This window comes from Cavia porcellus, unplaced genomic scaffold (assembly GCF_034190915.1).
Source record: "Cavia porcellus strain 051 isolate PalLab524CR breed Dunkin Hartley unplaced genomic scaffold, mCavPor4.1 scaffold_24, whole genome shotgun sequence".
NCBI classification, from domain to species: Eukaryota; Metazoa; Chordata; class Mammalia; order Rodentia; family Caviidae; genus Cavia; species Cavia porcellus.
This window is the reverse complement of record NW_026947507.1, coordinates 46,407,750-46,435,057: the sequence shown is the minus strand read 5'-3', so window position 1 is coordinate 46,435,057 and position 27,308 is coordinate 46,407,750. Positions and strand designations below refer to the sequence as shown.

Below are 27,308 nucleotides of genomic sequence, written 5' to 3'. Positions count from 1 at the left end.
CTGAGTCCAGACACATGGAAACTACCACTCCTGCATATCCTTGCCATGGAAACAGAATTGCCTGCAACTCCCCTAAGCATCAGTGACAGAAGTAACTACACTCATAGTTAATTTTGGTTCACTTTCATATAAATGTCAGGTAACCATTTGCACACCTCAATAACCTTAATCTTCACAATAATCCAATGAGAGAGGCCATCCTTTCAGCTCTCTCTTAGGAAATTGGAAATTTAAGCTTGGTTAAGCAAATAAGTACAGTGGCATGTATCCTGATGTCCCTTCAAGGTGATGCTTTGGGATGGTTGCTGGATCATGGGTCTGTGCTACTGGGTTAGCCCACTAATTTGGCATACTTCTAGTTGTGAATGAATTAGTTTACTGAAGAAAAAAATCCCAACTTGGAGTGTAAGTAGCATCAACCAATAATTTTATAGCTTTTGTGGGATACAAAGGGAAAGAGGGGGTTCACTGCTCCTTCTTTAGGCGCTGGCTTACTGCCATGGACAGTTTCTCCTCTGTGATGCCCCTATGCCGTGCTGCCCCTCTCCCATGATGCCCTGCCTTGGAGCTGTACAATGATGGACTGAAACCTTTACCACCCGGGGGCCGAAACAAACATTTTCTCCTTTACCTTGTGAGCATTAGATATTTTGTCATAGCAATAAGAAAGCAACTAAGACAGATATTTTTTTAGCAGAGAAGTCATCTGCTGTTGTGACACTACTTTATCAGCTGTATCTGGAGGCTCTGGAATTGGCTTGTGGGAGAAGTCTGGAAATGTTTGGAGATGCTGGTTAAAGAAACAGTCCTGAAAATCTGTGAGCTGAACTTGATTACACGCTCTAGTTGGAGCTCAGACGGCCTGAATGCTGCTTGCAGTGCTTAGGGAGTTTCAATTAGAAACTTGGAAAATAGCAGGTTTAGGGAGTGTCAATCAGAAAGGAGCACCACATTGGCAATTGGACTCCAGAACCTGTGTGCTATGATTTGGCAGAAATCTCATCTGCATTTTGTTCATGTCTAGAGACATTTGAGGAAGAGTTTTGGACTAATTAATCTGGGGGAAGAAATTTCAAGGCAGTCTAATGTTGAGGCAGTGACATGGCTTCTATTCAGGACTTTTAGACAGATCTGTGTTGAGAATCAAACGCAAAGGGCCCAGGAGAACAATTTACAAAGCTATGAATTTGGCCATAAACAAAGCTCTAGTAAAGTTGTTGTCTGCAAAGAATGGAGAACTTGCTTGCTGAACAGATTGGGAATAAAATACCAAGTATTTTGGAAGAGGACAACAGAAAAGATGATCTGAGGACATCATAAAAGCTATCAGGGCTCTACCAGTTTGCAACCACAAAATTGCACAAGTGAAAAGCTTTGCTTGGAGAATACAGCTCCAGAGTACCGTATTCCAGAATGGTGTTGGCCCAGGGAAATTGTTCCTTCGGAATTGAGTTCACAGCAATCAGTATTCCAGGCAATAAACCCCGGAAGCCAAGAGACAAGGAAGCCTGGGTACTGCTTTACCTGGCAGCAACCCTTGGCATCATTCACACAGTGCTGATGATAGGCACAACCGGAATTCAAAAGTTGTGGGTCCAGGAAGTCTTCCCCACAGACTTCAGATTCCCCACAGACTTCAGAAGAATTCCTGTCAGGCCAGACTGTGCCCTTGGGAGGGGAGTTGGATATGAAGCTGAGGTGTAGTGGAGACTCCAGGAGAGTGGGGAAGCTAGAAATGCGGGTCATCTGGGGAAAGTCACAAGGAGTGAACAAACCCAGCCTGAGAAAGAAGCCATGAACCCTATGCTCACTGGCAGGAACACAGGGGAAGGGCCAATAAAGTGCTCTTGAATTCATGTTACCACGGATTACCATAGGTACAGGACAGAAACTATGGCATTTAATATTTTCCCTGCTTGCTTCAGTCCCGTTCCTTTCTATTCCCCTACTCGAACCTTTTGAAATGGTGATATTTGTCTTGTGTCATTGTATGTTTGAAGGGGGTAGCTTTCTTTTCATCATTATGGGAGCTTTCAGCTAAGAGTTCATCTTAAATTTCAGAGGAGACTTTGGACTTGGACTTTTCGCAGAGCTGAAACTGTTAGGACTTTGGTAACTAACAGAGATGGACAAAATGCATTTTCTATAAAAGGATGCACAAGATTTTTGGGGGTTCAGAGGTCGAATAGTATGATTTGTATCTAAATGTCTTCCCAAAGCCACACACAATCACAGGTGGAGTTTTTGGGCGGTGGTTGGGTCATGTGTGATATTGGGTTAATGGTGTGTGATAATGGAATAGTCCCCTAACAGGCTTAGCATAGTTCTAGGCATGACTAAATTAATTTACTGAAGACAGCCTCACTCCAGATGTGGGTGGCACCAACAATGAGTGTGGCCTGAATGGAATATAAAGGGAAAGAAGGATCACCTATCCTGCTTTCTACAGGCCCTGTGCGGGCTGTTTCTGCTGTGTGATGTCTCTCTGCCATGCCAGCAGTCTGTCTTGGACTCATCTGACTATGGGTAGAAGCCAATACAAACTGGGAGCCAAAATAGAGCCTCCCTCTTTTAAATTGTGAGTAGTGAGTATTTTGTATCATCAGTGAGAAAATAAGACTATTAGAAATTAGCAAACATAAATTGCTTTCTCCACTAATCAATTACAACCAGAGTTGTCAAACTACTAGTTCTACTAATCTAGTAACAACGTTATCTAGTCACAGGTTAAGCTAGTTAAATGTTCATTCTGATTTACTTTAGTAGTAGTTATGCATTCTAATTATCAGATAGATGGAATATTCCTACTTAATGTAACATTCACCCAACTGCAGAAGCTCCAGGCACACAAGACAGGTACTTGATGATATGGAGACTATGCAATCTGTCTTCAGAATTCAGGCAGTGCTCCTCCTCTCTCCACCATCTGCCCAGGAACTGGGGCAAGAAATGCTTCTTCAGTAGATTTCATTACCTCAGGGAACACTTAACCTTTCACGACAGCCTTTAATGTTTTCCTGGGACATCCTAACCTGGACATTGTCATAGAGAATCCAGGACATTGATAAACTCACCTTTCAATGCCTAAGTAATTTTCATTCTTTGATCTACAGAAAGCTCAGTTGTCTATACAATGTCAATGAAATGAAATATTCAGTTTGGTACTAGACAGGAAGAAAAGTAATAGAAAGTGATTAAGCTGGGTATATTCCCAAGCCCTTAATAAAAACCCAATACTGTGTTTAGCAAAAGGGTTTTCTAATTTTTTTCCATATATGTAATGAAAGGCAAAGATCAAGTCAGAAATGTCAAGTTACCTCTGAAACATGAATGCAGTATTATCAGCGCAGAGCTTAAGTAGATACTAATGATATGTTAATTGGTTAATTGCACATTTTAATAACAGACTTACAAAGCCACAATTCCTTTATATTTAAATAGCATAATTGTGTGTCAGTGTGTTTTGAGTAAACACTGAGATGTTTTCACTCACCTACACGTCAGGATATAATTAAGTTTGGCTTTTCTTCCTTGAGCTATAATTGATGCTCATGTCTTTGTTAAATAGGAATCATTCCGAGTCGTTTATTTTTGTTCCTCTCTCAGAGACACCTTGTGTGTCACTCAGGCTCACGGAAAGATGGACAGATCCTTGCTGGGAAGCTGGTGCTTTCACAAATGGAATTACCACTCATTGCTCTGGGTAATGTGAGGTCCAGGATCAGCCTCTTGCCAAGCCATCAATTAGAGCAAATAAGAGATGGCTCTTTGAGGATACGTGGCCTGCAAATTTGTCTCACAATATATACCACCGATTCCCCTGTCACTTAAATGTAGCATCTCATAGGTGAGCTCTATTTTTAAATGGCCTTTTCTATGGAAGGTACAGCAATTGTTGGAGAGAATGGTTTGATTACAGAAGACGTGTTAGCCTTCAGCCTGTCACTCAGGAGAATGTTTCTGCAATCATCTAAATGCTATTCAGAGTTGAAAAGAGATATGTAGCCTATTAAAATCACTTTCTCAAAGACATCTGTTCCTGGAAATAAATCATGAAACAGACAAGAAAGCCTTCACAGTCATGCTTGCTAACTTACTAACAAGGATGAGTTTGCTGGTGGTTATATGTTAATTAAAGATGCTCTTAAGAAAGCAGAAATATTAGAAAGATAGGATTTTAGTAAAATCAGTTGACTTAATATTTACAAATACTTTCACAGGCAAATTTTACCTATGCATAAATAAAACCTTCACTGGCATGAGTCTTCAGAAAGTTGTGCTTCTGTCTTAGAGCATTCACAAGATAGAAGCTCCCCGTGAACAGTGGCAAGGAGGTGCTACAGTGCCATACTGATTGCCGGGTCACCTCACTTAGTGGCACAGGAGGAAGCAGCTCTCCAGAAATAATTGTCTGTCCTCCCACTATGCTATTATTAAACTGTACTGTACCAGAGGCAATTCCAAAACCAACATGCTTTAGATCATACTCATGGGATTTTCTTGGATTAGGCACTGTGAAAGTCTCCTACATTCTGCAAATCTTCAACCCTATTTCGAAGCAGATGATACCAAGCACTTGACAATTGTTTTATATAATGTGTAACTTGCATCAAACCTGGGAACTTTATGGAAAAAGTCAGACCTTGAGCAAAGGTGCTGATTTTCAAAGCGAAATCCCGGTCTGCCCATTCCAGAAGCAGCATTTGGATTTCAGACTCCCAGTGAGAATCTGCCTTGTGCCATCTCTTTGATGTACCTTATGGTCTGTTTCGTGATTGTTGGAAAAAGAGCAGACGATGCTTCTATATGGAAAAAGCTTACTGAGATGTGATAGGAGCAGTGTACTCTCAGCCTGCATGCATCCTCTGAGGAATCAGTCAGCCCGTGTCAGGTAAAGAGACCTGTCAAGGTATACCCATGAATTTATAATATAGCTTGCTATGTCTTTACTCAGCTTCTGTGTGGTCCAGGGCAAGGAAAATGCCAATCAGAAAAGATGCCAGTGATCCAGTGACCCAAGTCATACTGAAACTGCTGTCCCCATGTAGCAGGAGCTGAGGCACCATCAGAATCACTGGGGCTGGATTCCAGTGTGCTCTCTGAAGGGCTGACATGCAGACGGGGTATACACAGGAGCCTGATGAATCCTCTTCACCAGACTGTGTAGGGGCTGTGTAATAACATGTTAGGCCTTTGGGTGCTGCATTTAGTAAAGATCTAGGATTCTGTCACATCAGAGAATCGACTTGATATATACAGCTATTATCAAAGGCGTGTTATACCTACACAGACAATCCCACTGGAATGAATCTTTGCCAAGCTGATAAATCAAACCCGTTGTCCTCTCTGTCCTGGTTCTAGCCTTGCCTCACTGGGGGCTCTGTATGCTATAAGAAGGCAGAACAGTGCAGGAGTGTGATCACAGAGACAGACAGAACCAGGACACAGCCTCATGACGTTGCTCCTTGGGGTCTGCATCTGAGCTTCCTGGAACCCCTGCATCCCTCTGGACACATCTCTATTCTGTAGAATCCTAACCTAACTTTGATCCCAATTCTGTCCTCCATCAGGTCTTTCTACTGTCTTTTCACAAGCAGCACACACGCAGAAAGACAATGAAACAGCAGATTGAAATAAATTGATGAACCTGCCAGGAGGCAGAGGGAAGAGGACCAGGACATCTAGCAGCTCCAAGTCACTCCAATCTGCCCAAAAGTTTAGTAGGATCAGGCTTTTGGGCTGGCCAGACACCAACAGGAAGTGCTCCTGTAAATGCTGCTGTCCATGCCCACAGCGACAGGATCATGGCAACTACAGGAGCACAGGGTGTGTGCGTGGGGTCTGCAGGCCATCATGCCACCCACTCTGCAGCCTCCACTTTCTCTGTTCCTTCAGCCTTCTCATCAGCTCAGAACCTTGGCTTGTGGTCTCCCTTTGCTGCAAAGTCTGCCCCTTCCCATCCGCATGCAAATCCTACCTCACCATCCTTTGCTAATGCAAGTTAGCATGTGTGAGTTCTCCATTTAGATTTCACTTGCAGCTTACCTTTTGTTGTAGTCAGCGTTTACAAGGGAATGTATTTAAATGGGACACATAATTTATAAGATTATTTTACAATATCCACCCAAAGTGTCAAATGCAAGATGGTGGGAGGTCTGTCTAACTACTAGAGACCCAGAGAATCCACTCGAGGGCCTGGATCCTATGACAATGCTCCCTACATGTCCAGCCGGAGGCCTAGAGCCCACAACAATATCTCACACAAGTCTGTTTAATGAATCTGAACAGGGAAGACCCAAAGGCCCATCATGGATGTTAGGAATTCTGCAACAGCAGGAAGAAGGATCTGTGCCACCAGCTGAGGGATCTGTACTGTAGCCAGGAAGTGATTCTCAAGGTAAGTACCAGAGCTCCCAAGGAAAGAACCACACCATCCTTAGTGATGCAGAGGTCCTGAGCTCCTCTGATGCTGATTACAGGTGAGTTCCTATCAGAAAGCCAGAGTAGCAAGCTTCTCCAGGAAAATCAACAACACATCCTCTTCCCCTCCATTTGTGCTTTTATGCCACTGGCAACACTCCTCAGGTGGGCCCTCCACACCCAGCACCACATTGATTCAGTTCCTGCTGTTTCAAATTGACCTTTGTTAATCCACCACACCTTCCTGGGACATCAGAGCAAAATATAATTTTTTGTACTGCTCCTGTTCACAATTTCCAGTGATACATTTCTGTTTTGTTCTTTGCTATCACCATTTTCACCATTTGGTTCAATTTCATGATATTAAGGACTGAGAACTCTTTCTCTTCTGTACATGGAAAAGGGTTAGGAGAATGCCTCTGCTCCTGGAAAGCATGGGCATCTCTCTGCACAGTCTGTACGGTCCTGTCAATCACATCATCAGGAGTGGTCCTCGGTCTCTGGAAGGGGTCAGTGTGCCATGTGGGTGAGGGTTTGTTAGCACCTTTCTGGGCCCACCTGTGGAGTGTCTGGTTCAGTCTTTCTAGGCAGCATCTCTAACACGTGGCCAAGAGATGTGGGGTGGCTATCATAGACCCACACTGAGAAACAAGGCCACACACCAATAGATGAGTCTGTAAGTAGGGAAGGGCTCCAGAATACGGATGTTGAGACAACAAGCGAGTTTGAGGGTGTTGGGGTGCCAAAGGGTTAGGATGGAATTCTCTGTCCCATAGTGAAAAGGCAAGACCACGGACCACAGGAAACCTGGCTTGAAATTCAGTGATGTCATCATGGTGTGCATCTTATTTTCTCTCTAAATGGATCAGAAGTGACTTCAGTGCATGCCAAAGTTCTACCTCTAGGTAGATAAGCCAGCCCATTAGCTATGGAACACAACCCAGGACAAGTTCGGGTCACCCCTGAAAATGAATTGAGCCTTCACTGGTAATCTTGCCACCGACTCCTTTCTGTGTTCCTTACTGTGTTCATCAGATTTAAATGGCTAGTTGACATTCTCTCCTGGCTCATGGGGAACACTCCAGTACCCATCAATGGCTAAGTTTCAGTAAGCTTCAGGCCTATGCTGAGCATCACAGATGTCAGAGCAATACCAAGTGTACTCTACCTGACAGTGCAGAGAAACTTTCATTAGGGTACAGTGGCTCAGGAACCCAGCTATGTGCAAGACGCTGGGACAGACCATACTGGACAAGAACCAGATCAAATTTCTCCATAAAGTCAACAGTAAACCTGAACACTGAATTTACCCATGCACCTTGGTGTGCGATGACACCGGGGAGAGCGTCAAGAATGTTAGGGTCCTCTTCCTTTAAGCCATGAAGACAAGTGACTGCCAGCCACAATGTGTCCTTGATTTGTTTATCTAAGACACGAGTGGAGTGGTAAAACTTGTCCTCCCTTCTCATATGTGAAGATATTCAAAACTATGAAGCAAAACTACTGCTTCCAGTCTGATGGTTCCTGCTTACTGGCAGTGGGTGAATCTTAAAATTTAAAGAGAAGGTTTTTGTGTGAGATTAAAGTGTCATAAGATGGCTTTTGTGTGTTCACATGCATATGTAGCTCCCCTAAGTTGTTAAATGTCTGATGAGACCATGAGCTCTGAGCTACAACCAAGACAAGTCCAATAGTTTTTAAGGTGGAAGGGAACTACTTACAAGCATGAAACACTGAAGTTAATTATGAAAACTGCTGGCCCATTATAACTCGGCACTACAACTTACAGATTACTACGACCTTAAACTCTGTGTGTTCAGGACTTTGACTTGTTTTGATGAGTAGTTGTTTCTTAGAAACAGTTTATCTGCTTCAAACCTATTTAATTTGGGCATCTGGTGGTCATCGATTTTGACCTCCAAAGGCATCTTGTGCCGTCAGTAGTGAGCACTCAGCCTATCTGTAACAGGGCTTCGGGTCTCTTTATGTACAGGTGGTGTCCAGCCCTCTCTGCAGTGCACATACAGCTCTGTGGCCAGGGAGCCGCTAGCTGTGTCTACAGGGACAGTCTGGTTCTGTCTGTGGTGGGTCAGCAGTGCTGTCTGTGGGGGCCCCTGGTTCTCTCTACAGTGAGCATCTGGTGCTCTCTGTGGTAAGTACCTGATTAGCTGTACAGTGGACATCTGCCTCTATGGTAGTATGGATCTGGTCATACTCTAGAGGACAGCAGTTTTACCCCTAGGGAGGTTGGAGGCAGTGTCAGAAGGAAGTTTCCTCTTCTTCCAGTCAGCCTGTGTAGTTGGGGGTGCCTACCCAGACCACAGTGACCAAAACCCAGAAAGTCATTCTGTTCACTGGCCCAGATGCCTGTGGGGCAGGGCACATGACCCACACCAGCCCACCCACTGCACCCTCAGCTTCAAGAGCTGATAGTCAATGTCAGAGGCCTCATTTCTCAGAAAATTGTCAACTTGCTCCTCTCTTGCTGGATTTGAAAGGGAACATGTTAGGTTTGCTGCTGCAGTGTGGTTTAATGATACTGAGGAGAGAAGGAACCTTCTGGAACCCAAGCTGGGCTGAGAGGTAGGTAGACAGGGGCTGCATCCCCACTGCCCCATGACATCTCAGCTGCTTCTGCTGTCCTGCTCTTGGAGCCAGAGCCACATGACCCACAGGATCTGCTGAGATGTCCATCGCCTGGAACATAGCCCTTCCTACAGTACCTGTTAGTGAGTCAGGGAAGTCCTTTCTTACAGTCCTCCAGGGGTCCAGGAGGTACCCTAGAGCACTGATGTGTTAACTATAGGAGTGACTGAACCATTCCATGAAGATGAGTGGGAAAATTCTGTTACGTGAGTCTTTGGGGTGAGTTAATGAAATCTGATATAATTTCCTTAAGAAGATGTCCTTGCAGGAATATGTATTTTTATATTTATGGCTGTCTTTATATTCACATGATAATAATGCCAATTTGAATAATAAGTTGTTGTAACTCAAGGAAACACATACATGAGAATTCATTTATGCCCAGGAGACACAGCCAAGAAACTTAGACATTAGAAGTATGCACGGTGTACTTATGGGGCCCGCATCCCATGCCTGGATCTCACAGCTGTCTCCATGAGGCACAACAGTGTCATCTGCTCTTTGAGGCTTCAATGCCATATGGTGAGATACTTATAGGAAGGGAAGCTAAGAAGTTCTGACACTTAAATATTAATTAAAATGCTTAGCAATGATGATGTAATTAGATTAAAACAACATGCAGTTCTTTATAATGATTCATTGTTTTCTCAGAACACTGAAAATCAATCTATGGAAATGGTTCAAAATCAAGCTGAAGTCTTCCCTGTGACAGCTCAAACTCGTTATGTGGAGCCCGGGTGGAAACTATACTCAGTTTCCGTGTGTGCCCAGGCCGTGGCGGCAGTGGAATTAGGAGATTGTGCAGCCTGCGAATGGCAGTACAAGCTGTTTGCTGTCTTGACGGACTCCACAAATACCTTGCCTCTGCATGCTCACTGTTTTAATTAACCAAGGGTCAATCAATAGTAGCCAATGAATTGACTGTCTTTCCTTGGAGCGTGTGGAGAGTTTTGAGCATCTATTCAATCAGTTTTGAATTAGTCAATGAGGAACTGTTTAGTGACATGCCAGCCCTTTCGTGGCCACGGTAATGTGTCTGTCCTCTTTGATAATGTCAGATATCTATCACGGCAGAGGAAAGAGACAGCCCAATTCCTTGGGAGGAAATCTAGAATTAACTCTGAGGTTATTTACCAGAGTAGAGTGACAGGACCTCAAAAGAGAGTATTCTATGAAGGCTGGGATAATAATAAAATCCTGTTTTAAGCTAGATTCCATTTTGATTGGAGACTTTTGCACAAGTTCCCTTTAAATTTGCAACACAATTACATGCTAAAAGAACTCATGAAATAAATTGAGTTCAGCTAAATGAAATTACTAATGTAAAAGACAGTGAAATTATGGGGGTTTTAGGAGAATAGATCAAATTGTAGCTGTATGCAAATATGGAAACTTATTTTACTATACAAGTGTTCAATGTATGGGAAAAAGTCATCGGATTAGGTGTTCTACAACTACATTTGATTATACAGATGATCTAGAGTAAGTGCAGGATCTAAGAGGCTGAAGGAGGCTGTGTTTTCCTAAACTCCTGTGTGTTAGAGCCCTTGTCATCCTGCGAGTGCGAGGGTGGGGGTGTTTAACAGCCTCACACACCCTGGAGCTGTGTACTTATTCTAAGGCCATTAGGAAATAGAAAATGCTTCACTAGGAGCTGCAGTCACCACCCCGGGCTGAGACTGCAGGCCCAAATCACAAAGCATCATCCCATCTGCCACTGGATTCAGCAAGACTTTTAAGAAGTCAAGACACAAACTTCCTGCGCCCAGCACTGAGGGTAACACGCTCTTTAGGAAATGTCTTCAGGTGGTTTAGAAGTCTGACACTTGCCAGTGCCCAGCTCTTCTTTTTCACAGACACTTTCCTGACTTGTGAAGCTAGTCACAAAACAAAAGTGATCATTGAAAATGACCAGAAGTACAAAGTACAATAAAAGCAAAGTAAGTGGGGGCTAGGGATTTAGCTCAGCGGCATAAGCGCCTGCCTTGGAATTGGAAGCAGGCAGTCGTGAGTTCGATCCCCGGTACCAATAAAAAGGAAAAAGACCAAAAAAAAAAAAAAAAAAAAAGCAAAGTAAGTGAGTTTTATGTTTAGATACAATTTGTTACGTGATGTGTCCACGGTACTAGGCTAAGTACAGGCAGAAAGCGGAAGCAAAGCTGTCTGGGCGTGTGGGAGAAGATCTCTGGTATTTGTGTAATGCATTTTCTAGAAAATAATCAAATACAAGGGATGATTTATTTAATATTTTTCTCAAGGATACTGGTCAAGGCCAGAGACTTCATGTCCTCATAATCCACGTTCACGTGGTTGCTTACCATACTCCTTTTTGGGAGAGAGTGTATTGGGGCTTCAGGGAGAGCACCCAAGGGTGTGGGGTTGGCCCTGGAGGAGCAGGAAACAAGAAGATGGCCTCTGGGACAGAGTGTATCTCAACTGCACATCAGGGTTCAGAGAATTCCACTGGAGACCACCACAGCTGAATCTGAAGTAGATTAAGGTGGATTGTGGTAATGGAGCACCACACTGACAGTCTGTGAGTCCTGCATGTTTTGGTGTGATTTTGAAAGGCACATTCTGAAATGCATGTGTGCACGTGTTTAGTAATACCTCGCGTCAGCAGTGCTTCATTGCTGGAACAAAATGGTTCTCAAACAGAAGCTTTAGGTGAAATTTCACTTCCTTTTGTGAACTCTGCATCAGGCAATGAACAGGACCATACCCATCTACCCCAGAATCAGGGAACAAATTCAGTTTATCAACTGAGGCACTAATGGATCACACAAAATAGAAGGGAGCTCAACTATACTTCTGGAAAAGTGGAGAATGCTTTGGAGTGAAAGGAATTAATAGGGTTCTGAAAGACCGGCCACGGCTGAACTTGTTTTTAGCAAAAACGTCTTAGACTGTGCAGCCCTCTTATCACAGAGAATGACTGCTCGACATTCTGACATTCTGGATTCTTCTGCCCTCTCTCTGCGGCTTTGGACTTAGAGATGGGCTCACAGAATAGGGAAGGTCATAAAACCATGTCGTTCTTTGATGTGAGGCAGTGAGGAGGAACATGTCTCAAAAGGCTGACTTCCAGCCTTTGAATCACAGCATGGGGCGGTGAAATTAGACCTATACTTATTAAAGTAAATTACCATCAACAGTAAATGGGAAAAAGTAAAAGAAAAATAAGTCATTAGATTAGAAATTCCATTAGTGCTTCAAAAAGGCTTCTTTGATAAAAATGTTTTATACTGTAGAATCAAACTTAAAAGATGAGTGAAACCCTAGGTTTTGTTGGGTTGTTTCTCTTTAAGAAAAATCCTGCCTTTCTAATAAACTTTCACACTGCATTTTCTCCCCTTTGCCACTGAATTTTCCTGAAAAAAATAGCAATTATAAAGTAGATTGTCCTTAGTGAAACAGGATGCAGCGGCAGGAGATGAAGTGGGCACACAGGCAAGTTCAGGAGCCCGCCGCCCCTTCCCTGCTGAGGGGAATGACGAACTAGAACAGACCCTTGGCTTTTTGGGGTTTCCTCAAAAATGTAAAGACCTGCATATAACAAGCAACAAACTTTGAAGTGCTGCAGCACCGTTCCGCGTGCAGCGTGCCTCTTTTCAGACTGGTCTGCATGAGCTGAGCGTGAGCGCAGAGGAGGAACAGGCTCTGCAGGCTCGGTCTGCAAGCTGCACTCCAGACAGGAAGGGACCGCCACCTCCACCAGAGCTGACTCCTGTGCCTTATGGTTCCCTCAGTCACCCCAACCCCGAATCTCCATCGTAAAGAAAAAGTCAGAATTTGGAAGAAATATTGTCCCATCCTCTCAAAATCGGGAAGACCAACTTGTTACATGGGATGAGAGCTCTGCACTTGGGTCTAGCCATTATTCATTTCTCTCAAGTTAATCCCATTTTCCTTTCCCAACACCCACACACTGTGCCACCCTCTGTTACAGGCTGTGACTCAAGGGGAAGCTCACTCAACAAACAGAAATGCAAAGAGGCTCAAATCACATCTCCAGCTGCTAAGAAAAGAGAACGCAAGAGGAGGGAGAGGGACACTGTGAGTGTGAGATCACTCCCATACAGCCAGAGCCGGTGATCAGAGTGACAGTGAAAGGAGCCCCTTGCAACAGGGAGCCTCCTTGTACCCTGGAGACTTCCAGCAGTCTGTCCTCTGATAGGTGGCTGAAGTTGTCACTTATTTTCTATCCAGAGCCACAATATAGACGGTGCACGATTCCTGTATAATTCTGGACAGTGCTCCCCTGTTAGATACATCAGTCCTTCTCCACTGGAACCTTTCACTTCTCTGCTCTTGGGAGGCATCTGGGTTCTGTAATAGCAATTCAGAGACAGATGGCTTCTTGGAAAGAGGACCTTCAAGGCCCCAGTGCAGGGAAGAGTGAGGAGAGTTTAATAGTTTGCTAAGCTAGGGAGAGAGCATGTTTGGCCTGAGTGTCCTAACTCTACGCATGGTCTGTGACACAGCCTTAGGGTCCAGTCACCAGCAGAGGAGGACCTGGGATTTGCGCACTGGATTCCTTTGGTGTATTTTGTCGTCAGCTTTCTCATTGCTGTGCTTCTGCACCCGACCCAAACAACTTACAGGAAGGGAAGTTGGATTTGGCTCAGATTTCAAGGGGAGACAGCCCACGTGAGCTGGCCCTGAGGAGGAATGTGGCAGTAGGCTATGGTGTGGTAAAAACACCTGGGGAGCGGCAGTGGGGCAATGGCGGACAGGAAGTGTGAGGACCAGACACAGCACCCACAGCGATGCCTCCATGCCCCATCAAGACCTACTGGAAGTGTGCTTCACAGGCCCCTGGGTAGCACACAGCCCAATCAATCGGGCACTATCTTTTTTCTAATTTAAGTTTTTGAGACAGATTCTTACTATTACTCTTACTATTCTTACTAGATTCTTTCTATTCAGCCTTGCTTTGAACTCAGCATGTAGCCCAGGCTGGCCTCAAACTCATAGTGATCCTTCTTGCTTCAGCCTTCTGAATCAATCTTAACCTTAAAGTCGTTATACTAGCTTGCACTTCAAGAGGAAAGTCATTTTTTTTTTAATTTTAAAGATCTTCTGAAGTCCAAATTCCATCTATATATTTGCTATGCTTTAAGCATCAAGGGGCCCAGGGGTTATTCTAAGGGCCCCTTGGGACCAAGGAGCCCAAATAAAAACAGTTTCAGGCTAATGTGCTCCTTCTTTGGCCCTCAGAGTAGCCCTTCAACCCCTGCCCCAGGCCAGCTTGTCTATGGAAATGTGCAGCCTCCTTCACTACAATACAACCTGTGAACAGCCCAAGGTACACATTCCCCAGCCCGCACTGCTCTGCAGGGACAGGCGCGGTTCACCCACACCTGGGAGAGAACCTCCTTCCTAAGGGGAGCCGGGCCTTCTCTGAGGAAAACTGCTACTTTCTGCACCTTCCTCCAGACCAGTCTCCTTGGCTTCCCTGGTTTCAAACCTGTGGTCTAAAAGAAGTATATGGGAAATTTCAGAAATATATGAAGTTTAAATAGGTGTTTTAGAGTATTTTGTTTATAATTGCTATAGTTTATTATTGATGTTTCTAACTTCTCACTTTTACTAATTTGCAAATTAAATTTTGTGATAGGTATGAATGATAGGACAAACTGTGGTATTTATATGTGGTTCCACACTGCTGCAGGTTTCAAGGCATCCCCTGGACAAGCATAATACGTTACTCATTCAAAAATCAATGAAAAGAAAAAAAAAAAAAAAAGATGATCAGTTCACTCAGGTGTCAGCTATTAACTCAGCTCCCCATAGGTCCCAAGAAGTTTCTTAGGATCACACACAAGAAAGCCAGACAAATATATATCTTAGACTTAAGAAGATAAAAGATCAGCAGCCCAGGAGCCTTTACAGAATTTCAGCATCAGAGGCGCTGACAGAGGAGAGGCCAGGGAGAGGACCAGAGTCACTGCGGAAGGAGGAGCAGAGGAGCACAATGCTGACCTTCCTGAGAAGTGGCCTTCCACAGGGAAGGGGAGGGGCACCACTGGTGAGGGTGTCCCTCAGATGGACTTGCAACCATCATCACACTTGGCTGCTACAGAAGCCTTCTCAACCTGAGCCACTGCCTTGATGGCTGTGCCAAGATCCCCAAATGACACCACAGCATATCACATTTTCCTTTCACTATGAATTGCTTAGTTCTCACATAGCTGGAGCAAAATACTTGACACCCACAAGTTAAAGGAAAGGGTTAACTCACAGATCCAGAGAGTTGGGTTCATGGTCAGTAAGCTCCAACACAGAGCTTTCACGGGGTGGGAGGCATCAGGAGAAAAGCTTACTTCATGGAGTCCGGGAAATACAGTTATTTGGAATAAATACCAGAGCATATGGGGCAGGGATCAGATATCATCACCCAAAGGTGCCTCTCTAGGGTCCACCCAGACACACCTGGAAATCTGCTTTCTCATCTCCTCATGTGGATCAAGTTGACAGCTTTGCTTCCACTGTCACACCGCTCAGAGCAGGTGGGCACACACACTCCACACACGCACCCCCCCCCACACACACACTCATACACACACACGTTCCTAATAGATCTGGTGGTTCAGCAGCTTCAGAGGAAGGCAAAGTGCAACAAAGCAGAGGACACAGCTCTCGTTCTGTGACAACAGGACAAGGTCAAAGTGTGTGTGGACAATGGTGCAGCCCAATGCTTTGAGGAAGAGAAGATGGAAGGGGTGGGGAGGGCTGGGAAAGGACCACTTCTTCAGAAATGGTTCAGCTGACAGGGACCTGCATGTCCTCCACTCTACTTTTATATGTAATTCTCTTTTTTTGATTGTGGGGGCATCTTTGCTTCCAAACATTCAGTTGGGAGAAACACATCACCTCTGACCAGAAAGCGTGAAGAGATGGTAGCATGGCCGGAGTACCATTTTATCATCCAAGCATGCTTTCTGTTTGGCTGAAAATAAAATTTAGAGAAACATTACCCTGTATAGTAGAGAGAGTTTAAAGCTAAATCTCATCTTCAGAGGCCCTGCTTTCAAATAACCAAAGAGTACAGGGGACCTGATATAGAAAAGTCTAAACGAAGCCAAGCACTAGCTACCAAACAGAGATGGAGTCACCCAGGCTTGGACAGCTCCCCTGGAAAATTTAGGATGAGGTTGCTTGATTCTTGCCTGTGACTCCAGTTCCTTCAACCTTGTTTCTGCTTGCATCTCAGTCACCTTTATAAACATGGAAATCTGATTGGAGGGTATTTCTCCTAAAGCTCTCTGATTGCTTCATAGAGAAAAATAGCACGTTAAAAGACAGCATGGTCTGGCCCTGGTCAGCAAGGCAGAGCTGTGGACTCTGGATATCTTCTGCTGCCTCCTCTGCTAAGTGCTGAGGGCTTAGACTGTCACCAGGAGGAAATGGAAGTGCACTTTGCCCTGCAGGAGCTCAGGGTGCCTCAGTGCCAGGCAGTTGCCATGCAGGCAGGATTGCTAGACCACAGGGAGACTCATGAAGGTGGGGAGTTTCTGTGGGATAGAGAATGACTTGCTAATTGCCAAAAAAAAAGTAGGAATTACTCAAACCAAGAGCCATGAAAAAGGACACACAAGATACAAGCTAGGTCTCAGGATCTCCCACAGGTACAAAACCTTCTGCTGTTCAGTCCTTTGTACAAAGTCACATAGTTTTGGATGTAACCTACATTCATCCTCTCTGCCCATTAAATCACCTCTATATTACATAAACACCAGTGCAGTACAAATAGTTTGCAAAGAGATGTGGCACTATAGTGTCTGGGGATCAGGACAGGAAAAAGGCCATTCAGGACAGCAGTGTCAGGTCAATCCAGGCATCAGTAGGTCTTCCAGTTTTGTTCCGTGGAGCCCTCAGATGTGGATTCTGCAAATAAGAGAGCCTCCTGGGGATCACTTCTCCTGCGTTCTGCCCTTTCCCTCCTCTTTTACCCTGGTTCAGCTCCCAGAAGACTCTGGATTTCATAGCTTTTCCGAGCACCATGCCCTTGTGCTGCAGCGTGTTTGACGCCCACTCCCGATGCTTCCCAAAGGGCCCTAGCAGTCTCTGTGGTTTTGTGTACGTTTTGTCCTTTAGGGATCGAGTCCAAACTGCTCCTTCCCAAAACACTCCTTGGTTTCAGCACGGAAGCTTTTCATCCCTCAAGTAGACACTGCCATGTGCCTGCCTCTACTCACCACCAGGTGCAGCACACTTCTGGTGCTTCTCTCCCACTGGAAGTGCAGCGACCTCAGTATGTTTGGGTCTGAACCCCAAACATGTTGGAAGTCATCAAAATGATTGTATTTAGGAAATGAGAGATGGAAAAATTTGAGAACCCTTAGACATGTTTTTGTTTGGATATCAAAAGCACAATCTTGCAAATAATCACAGGTGTTCCTAAAGGTAGGTTTAGATCCACAGCTCAGAATAGAACTCCCAGGGCTCCCACCAGGCAGTTCCCAGCCCAGCCTCTGTTCCGCTGCAGCGAGCCTGTGAGGCCCTGAGCCCAGCGCATCATCAATCAGGCTCCGCTTCAGGGTTCCTCCTCGTGGGCCCCCACTGCTCTCTGCGTGTCGTCCTGACTGATGACATTTACATCGTATTAGGGATCCGACCCTCTTATCTCACTGACTTCCTCCTGGGGAATGACACAGTTACACTGGGAAACCCTCTGGGTTAGGGTAACGTCCAACTGAACAAGGCTCACTGAGAATCAAGAAAGATGAGCAAGTGGGCTATGCATAAGGACGTTGGTTTATTTTTGGTTTGTCACATTTAACGGAGCTATGCCTGTGATATTTCAAATCTGTATGTCAGTGTGACCTAGATTAACTCACTGCAGGAGCAATACATGAGGATTTGTGGCTACTTCGTTACCTTGGCAAGCAACACCTGAATGGAGTTTCCAGTATAGTCACCACTTCCCCTTGGTTATGACAGGCAGGCCTGCTTAGGACACAACTGAGCATCGGTGTTTTCTGATCTCCTTGGCTGGGGAAGGGATTTCAGCCAAGATGAACAGCCTTCAGTCTCTAGCCCTTCACAGCAGTGTCAGCGATTCTAAAGGTGTTACCGGCTCTTTGAGGTCTCTTGGCTTCTATGTGAATCGCTTCAGAGAAATCACAGGTGACAGCAAGTGTCCTGAGTTACAGTTTAGGTAAAAAGTAAATATCTTCATGGAAAACTTTAAACTCATCCAATTCGGCCTGAAAAGGTCCAGAATTTGCTTTTATGTGTGTGACAGAAACCCTGCGCTTCCTCTCTTGGTTGCATTAATTAATAGGAAATTAAATAAACTTGTATTTCAAGAGGGATGACCCTCCTATGCAGACCATTTGGGAGGGATGTGCTGTGTATCTGAAGCAATGTCTGTCTCATCACTTGCAAGAATCAAACACAATCTCCCATAGCATTTTCCAGCATCTGACTCCCCAGGCTCCTAGCCAGGGAAGCCTAGCTCTTTTCTGTCTGCTGATTTCTTTTCTGGACTTCATTCTTGGAAACTTGTGAGACAAACTCCAATGAAGAGGAACATCTCCTGGGTCCCCAGATGACGCAGCGCCTCCCTCGTAGAGGTAAGAGTTGTAAGATGTCCACCAGGAAAGGGAATGGTGGAAGGAAACCACTGCCCCAAAGGTGGATGCCTTGGGCTGCCAAGTCCAGGACAGTGAGCGTACAACAAAGACTGAATTCTGAAGATCTCATAGTGAAGAGAAGGTCGCAAACTACCCAGTCCGTGGTTCTGTAGGGATCATGTGCTGAAATCCTCGTTATTTAGAGTTCGCAATGCACAACTGAGCTCAGTGTCTTCTGTTTCTTTGTAGCCCTCTTCACCTGGCCACTAGAAAATCAAATTTCCTGGCTTGCCTTGGTGCCTCACCCTTGTGGCTCAGCGCTACCGAAGGTCTGATGGGGGAACCAATTCAGTGAGTGCTTCCATCCGAGCACAGGCTGCTCAGTCCAACTCTGGTGCAAACCTAATAGGCTGGTAATGCTGGAGACTTTGGTGTCACTCACATTAGATCATAAAACAATAAATAATTCACTATTATTTAACACACAAGACCTTTCTAGTCCATTTTCAAATTTAAGACATCACATTAAACAGGCCAGTCCTCTTCCATCTCAGGGTGGCTCCAGCTTGCTGGGGCCCTGGGGTATAATTATTTCTCAGCCAGGTGCATTTAGGAGTCTTTCAGACTGAGGCACGGCTGCTGTGGAGCTATAACTCGGTCTTTACCATAAGCTTGGGTCTGATTTTAAAGTGCTTTTGCTCACCAAGGGAGCAGCAAAAGTAGTAAACATAGCAGGTCCTGGGGGAGCTCTCCAGACAGAGCTCCTCCAAAGGATACTTGAGCAGGAGGGTGGGTGGGGGTCCTCAGTGGGCTTCCATACTCAGCAGAGGTAGGACAGGGCCCAAGCAGGGTGCGGCTTGCTCTGGAGCAGTAAAATCCAAGGGCTGTGAGAACACACTGGCTCTGTGGAGATCCTGTGTCTCTTTGGAGTAAACCAAGGAAGCAACACCACCTCTGAAATCCGCAGTGGTACCAGAACCATGGGACTGTTGAAATGTTCATCTTTCAGGTCCACACAGAGTAGACAGGAGGCGGGGGCCATACGCTGACTTCAATACAAAATCAACACAAAGCTGCAGATTCATATGGTGGGACAAAATTTGAAGACAGAAAAATGACAAAATCAGATGTGACTAAGAACTCATTCCGATCGGCCTTGAGCAGTATTAAGTACATCATTTAATCAGACCTTTGGTGGAAGGTACGCACTTTTATTTCACACTTGGGCCTTTCTCAAGGCCAGCCAGTTGTGTCTCACTGGGAGACACATGGCCATCTTTTGTAGGACAAAATCTATATTCAACTTTGTTCTGTTGCAGCGATTCCTGGATCAACGAGGATGTGGCTGGAGAGTGACCTGTCCACATGGTGACCTCTGACTGCACTGCGTTAAAGCCTTTGGTCCTGGCAAGCCTGGCCTGGTTTCCAGAGAGAAGGTCTCATAAACTGGGTTGGCCTGGGGAGGTCGCCAAGAGTACTACTTCAGCGGGTGAAAGAGGTGGAGAGTGTCTTAATCTGGAACTCTAAATGAGCTGAAAGAATTGTTCTGATTTGTAAACAGCCTAAGATGCAAATGCTGAGTGAGTTTTCAAGGAAAATGAGTGATTCCATTGCCCAAGCAGTAGCCGCCCATGGCAGTGAGATGGGCCGGCCTTCATTCAGCTGCAGGCTGCTTAACCCTGCTCTCCTGCATCCCTATGTGCCACATCCTGGTGCACGGGGTCCCTGAGTACTGTCTCAGAGTGGAAGTTGTAGATGTTTCTTCTTCCTTGTTTTTTGCCCTGGGCTTGGGACAGCCTGAGCCGAGGGCCTTCCAGAGGAGAAGTCTGGCTGCTGCCTTCAAATTTCAAGCTTTGGATTCCCTCCCTTTTTCTTCTTCTTCTTCTTCTTCTTCTTCTTCTTCTTCTTCTTCTTCTTCTTCTTCTTCTTCTTCTTCTTCTTCTTCTTTTTTTTTTTTAATTTAAAGAAAAAAATCAAAACAGAAAAAAGGGTGGAAATAACACAGAATTTTACAAAAATTAATGCTTAGAAATCATAGTTCATTAATTACATATTGTCACATTAGAAATAGTTGTTCAAGTCACAAAATTAAAACATAAAAAGTGGGCATTCAAACAATGAGAGTGCAAACCACTGTGTTCAATGATCCAACAAAAACTTAGTAATGTGGTTATCTATCTTAAACACTTAAATATACATGCAGTTATATCCTTTACAGCACTTTACTTCCTTTTCTTTTTTACAATAGTTATTATACATTTTAGATCTTATTAGTCTTATAGATTTTATTACTTTTTAGACTAGAGAGATGATGTGATATTTACAAATATGATTCTTATTTTTTTCACTTATAAGGATAGTTTCCAGTTGCCTCTATTTACCTATAAAAGTTTCAACATCATCCTTTTTATAGTTGAGTAATATTCTATTGTATCAAAATACCACATATTTTTCATCCATTCTGTGGTTGATGGGCATCTTGGTTGTTTCCAAGATTTAGCTATTACAAATTGTGCTGCTATGAACATGGGTGCACATATTTCACTGTGACGTGAACTTTTCAGGTTTTCTGGGAAAATACCCAGGAGGAAAATAGCTTGATTGAATGGAACTTCCAACTCTAGTCTTCTGAGAATTCTCCTTACTGATTTCCACAGTGGTTGCACCAGGCTGCACCCTATCAACAGTGGAGCAGTGTCCCTCTTTCCCCATAGCCTCGCCAACATTTGTTATCAGTTGATTTCTTGATGGCAGCCATTCTTTCTGGAGTGAGATGAAATCTCAATGCTGTTTTAATTTTCATTTCTTGAATGACCAGTAAGGGTAAACATCTCTTTATGTATTTATTTGCCATTTGTATATCTTCATCTGAGAACTGTGTGTTCATCTTAAATGCCCATTTTTGGAGAGGGACTTTGGATTTGGGGGGCCTGATGTTTTTCCATTCTTTATATGTTCTGGATATAAGTCCTTTGTCTGAGGGGCTGCTGGCTAAAATGTCCCTCCCTTCTTGCACCTGGCTTCTCTCTTGCACTTGGGCACTGGTAAATGACCTCTGACTTGAACTTGATAAGAGAGCTAACTTGTTTATTCAAAAAAATCAGAATGACATCAGAAGTCAAGGATAAACATCCTATTTGCCACAGTATTCCCTCTAGTTTACCTGCGTCAATTATGAAATGAAGCCTCCATTCACTGCCTTGTGAGCCTTTCTGGACTGATACACTCTTGTTCTTGAGCTGTTATATATGCTTTTGAAGAACCAGGGCAAACTTGTATTTCTTATTAAATTTTCTGTCAATAGTTAAAATGAAGTGTGTGTACTTTAAGGACATTATATTTGAAGTGCAGGTGATTGGAATCAAGTGCTTGTATGAGTAGAAATAGCTAGTCACCAATGCCACCTGCGTCTAGATACTGCATGTGTCTGTTTGGAAAAGAGCCCACATTTTATTAAGTAATTATTTCAGTAGTGCAAAATCTGTCTAGTCCTTTAGGATGTTAATTTCAACTTTCAATTCCTCTGTGACATCTAGAATTCTCACAGACACTGTCATAGTCCTAAAATGTTTGCTGCTAGATCAAAGCTCAAGATAAAATTTAAATTACATTAATGAAATGAGCTATCCACATGGAACTAATCTTTCTATAAGGATCTCTTCTAATAAAATATCATTTTTTGAAAGGCAGGTAAACCCAGTTTAGTGACTTGGTTGGGAATTTTGATAGAATTTACACTGTCAACAGCTTGTTACTTCTCCAGTGTTTTATCAGAAATAGAGGAACAGGAAAGAGTGCCCTGAAAACTGGTCCCAGTCACACAGGTATGAGGCACACACATTGGTCCACTAATCACCTGCCACGAATGTGACAGAATAGTGGTTATGAAGGAGATTGCTCCCCAAGACTCACTGAAAATGAACTATGTTGTAATCATGGGTTCAAAGCAAGAATAAAGAATCTCTCTTGACTGCACATTCAAATAAGGATGCCCCTATGCAGAGGAGTTTTCTCACGCATGGGGAGACTTTACAACACGAATTTGTCCACTATATGCTCCACTTCAGTGAGCAGAAGTTGTGCCACAAAGAGCTTAATTACATCCTATACAGCATGCTAATAACCCATATGGCAATACCTGGGAATGTCCTAATTGAAAGTCACTTAACATTTACAAAGACAAGCTAAGTTTAACCAGCGTATAATCCTTGACATTCCTGGCTAGAAAAGACGTTCTTGCTTTCATGAAAAATAAATTAGGATGCTGTGTGAGTCCTGATGACTCTCCCTAATGTGTTTATTTTCAGTTTTGAACACCTGTCTCAGCTTCCACTTAATTGCAATGAACGTATAATTAAGAATCTGCTAGGATTTCCATAGAAAACTCAGTCTTGAGGAGATTATGTTGACATATTGTCCCATCCCCTCAGCTCACGTGACGTATGTGGGCCCAAACAAGGTATCAGTGTCTCCCTAAACACTGCTCGTCCTTGAGTCCTCTCCTTTTCCTATCCCTTTTGTTTTTGAAACCACAACTATTGAGTTTACCGGGAGCTCACCGGTCTTCCAGCTCTTCATTCCCAAGATGAATTTCCTTTGCTTCTGTCTAACCACCACCTCCACTCTTATCTGAGTCCGGGTAGTTGCTCTGTCCTCCTTCCCACACTCAGTGTCCATCATCATCCCACCTCAGCCCTGGTCTTCACTGCTATTTCCACTCCACTCCCGGGACGCCAGTGCACAGAGGACTCACCTTCAGCGTGGGATTCTTTACAACTCTGCCAGGGCGGGCATCACGGTATGGAGCTTCTTTCCATCCCCATCTACTGTCTCTCTCCTCTTTCTCACTCCTAACACCCAATCCCAGTCTCTCTCATCTCTTCCATCCTGACCCTGGCCGAAGCCACAGTCATCTTCCTATGACCCTGTTGAGACATATTTATCTCCTGTCCTCCTCCTGGCCTTTATGGAACCCTTTCTGTACATCCCCCGGAAAGACCTTGTTAAACATCAATGAGGACATGTCTCTTCCTCCTGCAGAATCCTGGCAGAACTTCCCAGTGCACATCAGGCTGAACCACATGCCTTACCCTGGGTGACAAATTCTATGAAGTTTTGTTGTGTCCCTGTTTCCTGTTGCCTCCAAGCCCAGGGTCCCCTGGAGGACCTGCAGCTTGCCCAGGTCTACCACATCAGTCTGCTTCCTATCCCATACACAACACCTCATTTCCCTTAGAGGGTGGGTTGAGGTTCCCCAGAACTTAATTGGCCACTGGATGATTTATTTTTAAGGAAAATCTCTAAATTGCATATGAAAAACAAACAGTTTAGACAACAGTGCATGCAGCTAGCCTTATGGACCTACTGCGAACTTCAGTGCTTTATCTGTTTAAAAAAAAAAAAAGTTTGTGCAAGGAAAATAATAAGCTGATGATGTTTTGTTTGTCCATTTCCTTTCCTCTTCACCAAGATAATCAGATTCAGGTCTGACTCTGCTAACAATTACTTTCGTTGACATTTAACAAATCATTTTAATTTTCTATTCTCATTTTCTGTGTTTTAAAAAAGGAAAGTCATTTCTATGATTTCATTTGATTCAATGTGTTTTAGTCCCTTCTATAAAGCTTAGTAATAAGGAGCCTCTGGGGTCAAATACTGAGGAGTTTTCTCAGAGGCCGGAGTGGCCGAGCCAAAATCACACACAGTCCCAACATAGAAGAGCCACTTTCCCGCAGAAGGGTAACCGCAGCGCTGCTTGTCTGGCCGCAGGCCCCCAGGCTTCGGACCTTTGCTCCAGAGCTGATTCCCTCCACAGCCTGCTGGCTCCCCTCCACCTGGAATCCAATTCTGAACGCACTGCGATTGGTTCTGCACTGCATCCTACTCCAAGTTCTGAGGCTCTTGCTACAGAGAATCATGGCAGTGTGAAGGGGAGGCATTGGTGCTACTTCAAACAGTCCCTAGCCAGCATAAGGCCCTCGGCAAGCTTCCGCTGAGGAACAAAAATTGCAGAAAGATCTTTATAGAAAATAGCTATTCAATTATCTACAATGGCCATACAAAGAATCTAGAAATTCTAATTCCAACCACATGGAGGTAAGAGTCTGAAAATGCCTCCTAATCCTGCTCAATTTTGTGTTTCTTCAAATATAATAATTATGTTAAAGTGTATAATCTCAAGATGAGTAGACACTCACATCAGTAAAAATGCTAATTGAAATAGAAATAATCAGAAGCTATTAAGCTCTCTTTTCAAGCATATATAATGGCCATTTCAAGAGTGCCTGCGTTGAGGCTCACTCCACCAGTGAAATCTATATCCCTCTTCCCCTTCTAAGATGCTCCATGCTGTAGATTCTCCAGTAGAGCATCCATTAAGCCAGTCACATGGGCAGCGCTTCCCTCCCACAGACTGCTGCCTGTCAGCTTGAGAGAAAGCACGGTGTGACCAGACCTGAATACTGGTCAGCTCAAGAGAACAGCCAACTGTTGAATATACAGCGTTGTAGGACGAGCAGTTAACTGTATTTCACAGGTATTTTTACAGCGTTAAAGAGACTCAGTTTCTCTGGAGACTGCATATTGCTCACAGAGAGAGTTTCTATTTTAGAAGAGTTTCAAGAAAGTGGAAAAGCTTTAAAGGAAAGTTTTTGAAGAATGGTTCTCCTACATCCTTGCTCCTGGGAAGCTGCTCTGGGTACCCAGGTCCAGTTCCTCTGGAAGCATCAGCAGGTCTCTCCAACTTGACTGCACCATATGGGTGACCCTGGGGCTGCCTTATCAGTCACCAAATCCATATTAAAATCCCATTAGAAAAGATCCGGGGTCCCTTACAAATAATGGTGCTGAGGTACCAGAACCCTCAGTGCAGAGAGCAAGCGAAGAAGAAGGACCTTCCAGTGTCCCCTCTTCTTCTCACAGAGCAGCACAAATGTCCTCTACCAAGGATCTCTTCATTCCACTGTGCTGGGTGTTCCTTCCAGATGAGCCAATGCTGAGTTAAAATCACTCCTGGCAGGTGATAATGGTAACGTGCTTACTACTGAAAAGAAATAGGGTCCAACGCACAGTTCTCGGGGCTGCTGTGCACAGAGAACAGCCTAGGTCTTCTTAGTTCTAGGGACAAAGTGAGAGGGAATTTGGACATTTTGGGGTGGCTGTGCTCATCGCAGAGCACCCCAAGCTGTGGGGCTTAGTAACCAGAAACCCTGAACCGGGACCGTGCTGTTCAGGCTCCAGGCAGGATTTGTGCAGTGGAGGAGGTGTCTGCACCCTGCTGTGCCTACTCCCTTGCTGAGGATTTCCTGGGTCTCCAGCTCTCTCTGCTCTGCTGCTGTCAGGATATACAGACCTCATCCTCCATGGCGAACTTGTCTGTGCTGAAGTGGTTCGAATCAGAGGCAAGAAAACACCATCTGCTTACAGACTGTTGGTGAGTTCGTCTCTGAAAATTGGATCAATGCAAACCCAGCCCTGCAGATTCAGGCAGGAACTCAGAGTCTAGGTGAGTGGCCATCTTGTTCCCGAGGGACCTCCTATCCCTGCCCAAAATGCCTTGCTGTTGAGCACATATGATCTTTTTTTTTTCTTAATTCTTAAATCAAGATGATCTTTATTATTCAAAAAGTTTACTGTAACACCCCTGTCTAAAACAATGGCTTCATCTCCATCATCTACATTTTCTCAACTGAATGATTCTAGTGTACTTTTCTGACTTTTTGTTAATCAGGTCACTGTTCTAAATGACAGTGTTGCTTATTCCAAATACATTTCCATGTTTCTCTCTTGCATGGAGTTGTTATTTTTATTAACTAACTTTTGTCTTCATGATTTTTTAGAAGTAAAATCATTCTAACATGGAAAAAAGAAAAAAAGAGCCCAGTGACATTATATAAAGGGAGCAGTGGAAAGGGTCTGAGATTTCAAGCAGTTGCAAGAAAATTTGAGACTCAAAGGACCTGGAAGACGCCCAATTCTTGACTTTCAAGAGAGGACAAAAATTGCAGTAGCATGTGGCAACACTTTTGCTATCTGGATTTAGGTTCTGTGTTTAAGTTTGTCTGATCCAGGTTAGAAATATCAGGACAATGCAAAAATCAATTTGTTGCAGATAAAAGGAGAAGCATACTTTTGAGAGGCATCAAAAGACAATTCATTCTGCAGGAGTGGCATATATGAGTACCCTTTCATTAAGTAAAATAATTAAAAACTTTAACACCCAACTATTGAAACTTAAGTTATAGTTTTTATGTTAACACTGAAGTTATTTGCTAAGTCAATACCACATAGGAATGAGGACTTGCAATTTGATGATATTTCTCTCAATATTTCTAGCATTTTTCAAACAATTTTCCACTAGGGGGAGAGAGTCAACTTGTCAGGTGTTTTTTGCTTCCCTTAACATTTTAGGACAATAGATAGAGACAGTAATTTGTCTAAAATTCTTTTTTTTTTTTTTAATCGGTACCCATGTCTGAAATTCTTAACCAAGAATGGCCTGTCCATGTTGGACTTCAGACTTCATTACACATGTTGGTGTTATCTGTATTTTGCCAGTAAATAATGATTTCCATTTGTATCTTTTTTACTGTTTTATGTGTGTTATTATTCCAAGTATCCAGTTAATTTTAGATATAGAAAGGCATTTCATCACATCTTAGA

At 43.9% G+C, this 27,308-nt stretch overlaps 1 protein-coding gene across 2 annotated transcripts in view; it reads right to left on the bottom strand.

Annotated features, from left to right (window-relative positions):
* Csmd1 (CUB and Sushi multiple domains 1) overlaps nt 1-27,308 on the bottom strand; it is a 1,477,900-nt gene that overhangs the window by 522,729 nt on the left and 927,863 nt on the right. The gene's annotated exons all lie outside the window — the stretch shown is intronic.